Source organism: Formica exsecta, unplaced genomic scaffold (genome assembly GCF_003651465.1).
Source record: "Formica exsecta isolate Colony F162 unplaced genomic scaffold, ASM365146v1 scaffold82, whole genome shotgun sequence".
NCBI lineage: Eukaryota > Metazoa > Arthropoda > Insecta > Hymenoptera > Formicidae > Formica > Formica exsecta.
The window spans coordinates 2,102,586-2,113,075 of record NW_021853592.1 but is presented as its reverse complement, the minus strand read 5'-3'; the positions used below and the strand labels follow the sequence as shown (position 1 = coordinate 2,113,075).

At 37.8% G+C, this 10,490-nt stretch overlaps 1 protein-coding gene across 1 annotated transcript in view; it reads right to left on the bottom strand.

Annotated features, from left to right (window-relative positions):
• LOC115244522 overlaps positions 1-10,490 on the bottom strand; it is a 29,852-nt gene that overhangs the window by 7,754 nt on the left and 11,608 nt on the right. The window lies entirely within an intron of this gene.

Here is a 10,490-nt window from a genome sequence, read left to right as displayed (position 1 = left end):
AAACCGACAATTATGTAAGTTTTTTTGTTTATGAGAAAATGGCCAAAAATGTTTTTTTCTTAAATTCTTGTTTTTTCAATATCTTTTAAAGTTTTTAACCGATCAAACTAATACTTTGGAACAATGTTTAGAACAACTAGAACAACATGGAACAATCTTGAAAAGTTCGATTTTTGAAAAATGGGGTGCCAGGTCAAAAAATTGTATTTTTTAATTTTCCGCGAAAATTTTTATAATATAAATTTGATGTTTTGGAACAATTTAGAACAAGTCTAGAACAACCTGGAACAACCTTTAGAATTTTAAAATTTCAAAAATGGGGTGCTAACTTCACGCAGGTTGAATCATGTATGTCACGTGAATAAATCTGTAAAAGAGCGTGATCGTAATATTGCGGTTTTTTTGTAGCAACTTTTTTTTACAAATATCTGTATATTCGATGAAATCGAATATTTATACAGGTTGTCGTAGCATGCGAGTCGGCCGATTTCTTTTTTTATATCATACGCTTTTATATGAAACGTGTCACGCATTGTACGACTAATTAATGCTATAATCCAAATATGTGTGTTGCAAATATAATTAGTAACTCTTTCAGCAATTTACAATGATATTATTAATATCGTCAGTAAATATATATATATACTAAATTAAAATTGAAAAAGATTGGGGATAGTATCTATTTGTACAACTTTACACATATACAAATTTACTGACGATATTAATAATATCATTGTAAATCGCTGAAAGAGTAACTAATTATATTTTATTATATTACTAATTATATATATATATAATTTGTTCTATTATATTCTATCTGAGAAATTAGATTTTTGATATTTCTTCGGCCTAAATTCGGATTCGCTTAGAGAATTCGATCGGGCTCACTCGAATCGAGAGAAGCTGCACAATTTGGTAATATTTAACAAAATATTGTGGACGATAGATACAGTAATGAGACATCGCGCTTGATCGTTAAGAACTCGTGTTACGTGTTGGAAACGCTTGTCGCATAGATACGGCCGCAAAAGACAAGATAGCGGTCTGATAGGCGGAAGTACAGACCGGCGAGGCAAGGCCCCCTTCAATGCCTTTCGCAGATGTATGTACGGTCGGCTTTGTCGTAATGAAAACCAATTGCGAGTCTCACGGACTATGTGTCATCGCGAGCCGTTGAATGAATGCCGTCGACGTCTACGAATTAGCCGGGATCGATCCCAGAACTCCTCAAGACCGCCGACGAGGAGTTCAGTCCTTGCCGAGTTTCAAACTGGAACTCGCGCGTTACGAGCCCTTCCACATGTTTTTATTTTTTATTTTAAAGATCGATAGATGAGTATAAATCAAGCTATTTCGCTCATGCATTCGTTATTGTAAATTGATCTGAAATAGTTTGGTATTTTCTATTTCATCGAAATAGCCCCACTAAAAGGATATCGACCTGATTGTCATGGATATAATAAATCGTACAAAGAGCGTACGGATTGGAACTTGTCATTGCTTCGGAACTGCAACAATTTTGCGCGCTTGATGTGTCAGGATTTTCTTGACCGTGGATCCAAGGATTTCGTCGCGATCGAAAGATTGCGGCAATGAGATATCGAGGACGATTCAGATGATCGATGCAAAACGTGGATTTAATTAGACCGGAAAACTTCGAAAGTAATGGAAAATGAAAGTCGATTTTTAGGTTCGAAAGTCGACTTGATTGCTCGGGGCTATTGACTCGATTAAATTCTACCGAAATCGCGTATAATTTACTTCTCGAAACGAAAATAATCCCACATTATGTTATATAGAAGCACAAAATTGTTAATGTAATGCAAATTAATTTTTTCTTAGCACTTATAGCGTACAATATATAAGAATAATAAATCTCGAGAATATTAATTATCCAATTGTTCAATCAACATAATCGAACGTCGCGATTTTTTCTCCAATGCACTTTTATTCGTCCGTATGAATCATGTATGTCACGTGAATAAATCTGTAAAAGAGCGTGATCGTAATATTGCGGTTTTTTTGTAGCAACTTTTTTTTACAAATATCTGTATATTCGATGAAATCGAATATTTATACAGGTTGTCGTAGCATGCGAGTCGGCCGATTTCTTTTTTTATATCATACGCTTTTATATGAAACGTGTCACGCATTGTACGACTAATTAATGCTATAATCCAAATATGTGTGTTGCAAATATAATTAGTAACTCTTTCAGCAATTTACAATGATATTATTAATATCGTCAGTAAATTTGTATATGTGTAAAGTTGTACAAATAGATACTATCCCCAATCTTTTTCAATTTTAATTTAGTATATATATATATATTTACTGACGATATTAATAATATCATTGTAAATCGCTGAAAGAGTAACTGATTAAAAAAAAAAAAAAAAGAATAACAATCGCGTGCTTTCCTCAGCAATTTGAACAGTCGAAGGTCGAGTGATTGATCTATAAGCTTAAGATAAAAATTTTCTTTCCGGATGCGTTCGAAGGTCGCGAAAGATTAGGATCTATCGTCGAGGACGGCGATTCCAAAAAGAATCTTCAAGAAATGACCGACACCGACGTCGAAAGTTAATAATTGCGATTAATTTAAGTTCGGTTTCGTTCGCGGAAGGAGACTAATCGAAAACTCCATTCTCCTCGTTGAAGATATCCGATGCGGAGCGGCGCTTCCGCAGGAAGAGAGCCCAATTAAGTCAATTTGGCTTTTATTTTCCATTACGCCGTCTCATTGTCCTATTATTAACCGGCCTTAACGCGAGGCGGTAATCATTAAGCGCGCAGCGTCGCGGGAAATCATCACGGGCGCGATTAGATAAGTATGAGGACGATTTATCAGTGTGCGCATCACACGGCCGCGATTCTACAACTTTCCACAGCTATGCGCGTTCGCTTCCGGATGGATCGTACAATCTCGAAGACGTTGATTATGAATCTATCATCGAATGCAGGATTATAGATTCTAGACTGCGCGCATCAGCTGCCTAAACATTACATAATAAAAACATATATATATATATATATATGAAATCCGATCGATATTTCCAGTGAAATGTCAAAGCTAAAAGTATTCGATGCAATATAAAGCAAAGTGCATCTTGTCTAATTCTCCCTATATATTATTAATAATAATTATAACGAGTAACTGTACTATTCTCTATGAATTGTATTATACTTGAATAGCGACGAAGCTATCCGAAGTCTCGAGAGCCGGCCAGGTTACGACGATGGACTTTTATGAGCCGCTGGAACACCGCGCTAATAAGAATTTATGCGGCTCTCTCGTGTCTCGCGGACTCGCTCGACAAATCATCGCGCGAAGAGAGGAGAGCCGATAGCATCGCGTTCGCGTCGTTTGCTTCTCCAGTTCTTGTTCCTTTTTTCCTTGCCATGACGAAGAGACTTTACGCGGCCACGAGAGCTTCATTAACCCTGCCGCCGCTGTTGTATCCGCTTATGTAGTTATACGCGGTGATTCGAAACTTTTCCTTCTCGTTGACGTAAATCAACGAGATGTATACGCATATGGCAAGTGCAATTAGAATTTAACTTTGTATCGATAGTTTAAATTAATAATATTCTTCTTTTAATTTTCTTATTATATCATATATTATTGCTATATTTTTTTGTTCACGTGTTAATAATTAGACACTTGATACATGTTTTTTGCTCATGCTAATGATAAGTTAAGATATCAATCATAACGAGTCATCATTCGTTGCAAATTCATTTTTCCGATGAATAAGACTTAAATAAAATCCATCGCGATTTAATCGAAGAAACGTGTTCTTCCACATCCATTTATATCCCGACGCTTAATTCTCGATTATTTCCAGTAAAGAGTCTTTGCATATAATTATTCTTTTCTGGAGATATTAAACGAAAAACACCGATCTCAAATTTTTCGAAGGCTTTAACTCTGAGTCTCTGATTTTTTTTTTTTTTTTTAATCTGGCACATATACAAGATGTTTCGAGATTAAACGATCAAATGATCGAAACTTTGTCAGTATGTTTTATGAGTAGAAATAAGAAAAAAAATTTTATATAAACATAGATCCAAAAATGTTTTATTGTCACGTTATATTGAAAAAAAGAAGTTTACTTAATTTTCCATTTCAAAACGCTGTTCCTCGTTTCTAATGCAAGATGGACATTGTTGGGAGATTTAATTTAACATCCTACAAATTTCATATCTATCTATTTTGTTTTAATTCAATGAATGCATGTTATAACATTTTAATAAAGCGTTTCCGGACCTATATTTATATTATATAAAATATTTTTATCTTATTTATTCATAGAACATACAGGCGAAGTTTGAAAACGCCATGTGTACTGTCAAAGCGTTAATCTAACTCGGGATGTCTCTATTCAAATCTTGTAAAAAAATTCCTTGAAAACTCCCTAATCTTCCAGGATATTTTTATCCAAAATTCCAGATAAAGAGAATATTTTAAAGAACTTTCTAAAATAAGTTTTTTTATTGTATACATTTTCTAATGCTTTTTACTCATGCAAAGGAAAAACACCGAGCCACTTAAGTTTCAAGTAGATAGATTTGCAAATGTACTGAAAAGAAAAATGAATAGCTTTCGCATAAGATAAGCATTTTTCACTTATATAACATTTTCATTTTTCATCACTAGAAACATTATAATAAAAAGAATATGTACTGCACATTTCATATTTTATTAAGACATTGAATTATTAAATATTATATGAACATACATATATATATGTATATATATAATATATTTTCAACAGATACTCTTTATAACTTATCGACAGATTTCCGATTGTTTACAATATAAAAATATTATCAGCTATTATCAAGTATTATCAAGTATTACAATATAAAAGTATTATCAAAGAGAAATTTTAAAAAATTCCCTGATAAAGTTCTTAATAAAATTCCATGAGAATTCCTTGATTTCTCCAAGTACAAAAGAAATCTTTGAGAATTCCATGTTTTTCATGTATATTCAGAGAATAGACACTCTGTAACTTCCCAATATCAGGGGATCCGGGGATCTCGGTGGGGCCGGTCCTGACGTCGTCGCGCGGAAAGAGGAACGGAGTTACGTAAAAGCCTCGGCGCGGCGAGTGCACTTATTTTCTCCGCGTGCTCGAAATTCGCCCGCGAGAGGAGGCAGGAGCGATGCATAGAGCGAGATCGACGGTGCCAATTGGCTTTCTCCGATAACTTTCATACCACCTCTAAAGGCCGTTCGCTCCGCTTCTTTTCCACCTTTCTTTGTTCCTTTCCGCGTGCACTTTCACTATCACACCGCGATCCAATTGCGCGGCCCGGCCGTGGAGGTGGAGGATCGACGGCGCGGAGCGTCTCTCTCGGAGCGTTTCACGCTCGCTCGTAATTAAGTCGCGAACGATCGTGTCACGAGCGGCGATTATTTCCCGATCAGATAATAATTCTAGAAAACAGCTTCTTCCGAGATTATCCACATGATATACGGAGAGACGCGAATATTTCACGATTAATCTTTACAAAGGTAGCGGAAACTGAGCGTAGCGCGCACTGCTGTAAGGCATCTTGTTGTTATTATAAACAGAAATAAACGCAATTTACTGAATGAAGGGGGAACGCTTAATTTCATCTGTAATAAGTCGGGCTTATCTCGGAGAGAGAGGCGGGAAGAGAAAGATACGGAGGGAATCGAAGAAAAGAGACGGAGGAATAAGCGAACTGTCTACCTTCGACCTTCCGGCCGTTTTTCCTCCGTTCTTACGCGACCTCTCCTTCGCTCCGATCTTCCTTCGCCGCGGAAGATAGCGCCCAGAGAACGTTCACGTTTGCGTGAACCGCGTGCAAGGAACCGTTAGGATCGCAACCGCGCGGTGGCCGCGAGGGGAGGAACGCGAAACGGTGACTTTATCGCCCCTTCCCTGGGTAGGGTGAGCCCCACGTAGGTGTCCGTCGCGTGTTCCGTACCTCTTGCCACACGTTCGTTAACCCCTTAAGACGGTGTGATGCTCCGGACTAGCTTGTATATACAGGGTGTTCGATAAACGCGTTTTTTGCTGAGAAATCGAGCCTGAGGGATGTAGCTGTATATATTATAAATCTTGTTTGCTTTTTATTTCGAAAAATGGAGTTTATTTTTTTACAAGCATATGACACATAATTTATATTTACTGATCCATTTAATTTATTTTTAAATTTGTTTTAAATTAACTTATTTGATTATGTTCTTATTAAGAAACGAGACAAATTCACCAACAATTTTTCTCAGTATTGTATAAATAATTTCTGGAATTAAAAGGCCGTAAAGCCTGATGTTGTAATGTGTCCAATATTGTAGCGATTTCATAATTATAAAACATCGATTAAAAACAAATAATACTTACATTATTTTAAGTGGAAAAAGAAACAGAGCATACGTTACATTGTTTTTAGTGATCACTCGACTTACTAAATCGTGTAACGTATCGAAATTTGAAGAACATAATATTTATGCATACATCACATTCACACACATACGTACACACATACTCGCGATTACAAAGATACTGAGGTCTTTCGCACTCGTGATATCGATTTTGAAAGAAGTGGACCTTCGAACGCGCGGTTCTTCCAAACGAAGGTCCGTCTGGCTTTTAAAATATTATTATAATTTGCGCAAAGTTCGTTTTCACAATAAACGCGGCCTTCGCGAAATGTCACCGCGCGAAACATCAGCAATTAATATTGAACGTTAATGATTTGCGAAATTTGCGAGGACAAAATCATTCCTGTTTGCATCCGATTTACATTGTTATCTTTACTTTGTAGAGACACATCGTTATTGATATTCAAATTGCGCAAACATGTCCACGATACATGTTTTGCCGAGCCTTACTCGAATTGTAATTTGCAATCGCAGTTTGCAATACACCTTCAAGTCGAACGAAATCCAATCTGAGCCGGATTATTTTATAAAGTCTACAAGAAAAAAACGCGAGGATTTCGAAACACTAGGCAAATTGGAAACTCTGTCAACAACTGTTAATAATTGCTACAATTTCCCATCAAATACAAACAAGGTAAATAATTTATTCGATTGTCATATTTATTGACGTTACAATATTAAAAATGTTATTTAAAATATCGATAAAACACGTGAAAGTGCTTCAAGATAAGATTCTGTTTCAGTAAAGTTTTTCAAGCTCTGTTTGTGAAATTATTTGAAAAGTAAGACAATATATGTGTAACTTGTAAAAAAATATAAAGTAATGTAAATAGAGTGGTTTAAATATGGTATCTTAATATTATTTTTTACGAAGAAAATAAAACTCTATATTGGTCAAAGTACATCGTTTGTCAAATTAAGACATTTTTCGCTGGAAAACTTTGCGGAGCGCAGAGACTGCTCCCATCAATCTGAAGAAAATTGAAAAACACTTCGTCTGCCATTTATTATATTTTTTTCGCGATAAATAACTAACAAGCAACGAATGAAGAAAAAACAAGTGGTTTTCGGGAAGATTAATTTTTAGAAGTGCAATTGAAGTCTTAGTGTTCGCTTTATTTCGAGAGAAGTTTAATATAAAGATTAAATTACCAAGGGTTATATCGAATCTTGAAACTTTGATAATTACACAAGAGAATTCAATTAAGTGTTTTGGCACAAGAAATACATATATTATTTCAATGTATGCAGAATTTTTTCTTTTATTATTTTACCGAACACGCGTTGTAGGAGAAGATTCTCTCTCTTTCTCGGTGACCGAACGCGCGCGCTCGAGATTTTCCGGCCTCTCGATCATCTCGCTTCTCGGTCGCGTTTGTGACGCGCGCAAAAAAGGGCCCCGCGAACATCTGTACGGCGGCGTGTCTCGCGTGTTGTTCACCTGCGAAAATGTTCGCGCGCGATGCGTGCGAAGGAGCAGTTCGGGTTTCAAAGTCGCCTGGTCCGGAGAGTAACCTGGCTCGCAGGTGGGTACTGACGGCTCTCTCGTCGAGGGAGGAGGAGGAGGAGAAGGAGGAGGGGAGCGGGGGAGGAGGAGAACGGGTGTCGGGGCTCCCCCCACGCTCCCGTCGAAAGCGCCGAACGAAATATCGCGGGAAGATTGGCGGGCGGACGGACGAGAGTTCGCAGAGCAGAGTAGCGGCGTGGCTTGTACCCGCGGATGATCCCCAGGTTGAGTCGCGCTGGGTTCAATGTCCTATCGGGCAGCGCACCCGAGAGCCGTGGCAGGCAGGCAGGCAGGCAGGCAGGCGAGCAACAGCCACCAGACCTCTTCGCGTATATATACATACACGCGTACACACACGGGCGCGCGCACACGTTTTCGCGAGATCGCACACGGCCGCGCGCTCCGCCATTGCGTATATACGTCGCTCGCGAATATACGGGGTGTCCCATACGTAGCGTCCCAGTATGTATTCCATAACGAGAGACGTTAAAGGCCGACGTAGGAAAAATTCAGGATGGTTGTATTGTCGGTATCTGATGACGATGATCTGTCCGAGAGTTAGACGAAGAAGAGAATGAAAGAATTCGGGGGAAATTTGAAATGTCTCGGAGAGAACTTGATTCGGTTAAAAGTAATCTTTTTAATGTTCTCTTCGTGCGAATCTCAAACTACTTTGTGTACAAAGACAGAGCATGCTGCGTTGAAGAAACGTGAAATCCGATTAAATTATCACCAGTAGCAGGATCAAAATTCCTCAAAATTTCTCAAGATACTTTTAATCGAAAAAAAGTGCTTGATTTTCAAGCCACATTGTATACTTGAATACGGCGAAAAATGCGCTAGCTGGCTCGCCGCGCACTTTGCTTTACGCGAACTAGCCGTAGGTACTGTTACTTTTGTGACGAGGCCCTTCGGTTCCCTTTCTCTCCTCTCCCTCCGGTTCACACAATGTTCCTTTTCTCGCGAATCTTCACATCCAAAAAAGTCACTGACGGTCGCGTGATTATTCGGAACTTGTTTTCGGGGGACGATTACGACAGTTTGGCGAGATTGTTTCTTTTTTCATCTCTCAAAATGGCAAAGTGAGATATAAAAAAGAAAAAAAGGAGGAAAAAAGCAACGTCTTTCAAATACTCGATATTTTTCGGATATTTTAAACGTAAAAGTTTTGTAGCGCAAAAACAATGCAAATTAACATTTTTTTTAAATAGCAAAAGAATGGGGAAAATATAGAATTCAATGCGATATTTATATTAAAATTATATTAAATTTCGGAAGATTATCTGTTCTTAAAGTCTACCGTAAAAAATAATGCTTACCTAATTCTTTGAATTTTTAATCAGTATTTTCATATGCATGCAGATATACACACACATACATTCGCATTCTCAGATTTTCTACAATATTAAGTTGATAGTGCAATTTTATTATCTGTCTATATGTTGTTTTGAAATAAGCGTAGAGTCAAATTGACTCTTGACATTTTTTTTAAATCCTAAAGAATAAAAAAATTGGCCATCTATTTGAACTTGCACGTATACATATATGACAGACTTTTCAACTTTGCTGAAAATCTTGGAAAAGATAGATTGAGTTTTGCTCTTTTTACTCTTTTACTCCGAGTATACGTGGGGTAACTAAATGAATCGAGTAATAAGAAACGAGGAGAGGAGGTTGCGTTCGTAGGAAGGCAAGTTTAATCGGGATTTCAGCAGCGAATCTCTTCCCTGGCCTTTCTCGACCGAAGAAAGGAGAAATCATTCTTACCCCGGGAAGTTCGGATGACGCGTGCGAGGGATAAAGGGAAAAGAGGATTCTCGTTTCACGGGATCTATCGATCCCACAGGTTCCTGATCGCGATCGATCCGGCTGATCGCGTCACCGAATTTTCGTTTCGACATAAGCGACTTGCCCGCTCGCGAAATCGACAGATCGGATGCCCGGAGGATGCTCTGCCCTAATTGACACGTAATCTCGCTCATTTTCTCTCGTCCTCCTTCCCCCGTCCCTTCCCTACCCCCCGCGTGTTTACGACCGGTCCATATTAAGGCTGGCCTTACGCGATCCGGTAAACCGTAATTATCGCGTGATCGTAAGATACTTGAACGCGCGGCGGAAACCTTTTCCCGCGATCCTTGGCGAATTACGCCGTGAATAATCTCGACCGAATCATCTCTCGTTGCCTCTTCGAGCATTCGCGAATCTTAACGACCTCCTCTGTCCAAGTATCGAGTTTCGCTACTGTCGTATTTTTATCAAAGTATAAAAATATAAAGAAAACTGTGTGCGACATATATGCAAATATGTAAATACAAAGTATTTTATATCTTTGCAAGAACGGATTCTATCTTGATTATATTACTATGAGATGATAAAGAAAAAAAGAGATGAAAATTAGACTTTTTTTCTTTTTCGTTGTGTCAATTTTTTGCAAATATATGATTGATAGGGAAGAGATTAAGAGACACGAAATGCAACAATATCCGTGAATCCTCAGAGAATTCGAGAGCACTTTAACATTCTAGATACAAGATTCAACGATAAAGAAATTCGATTAATCAT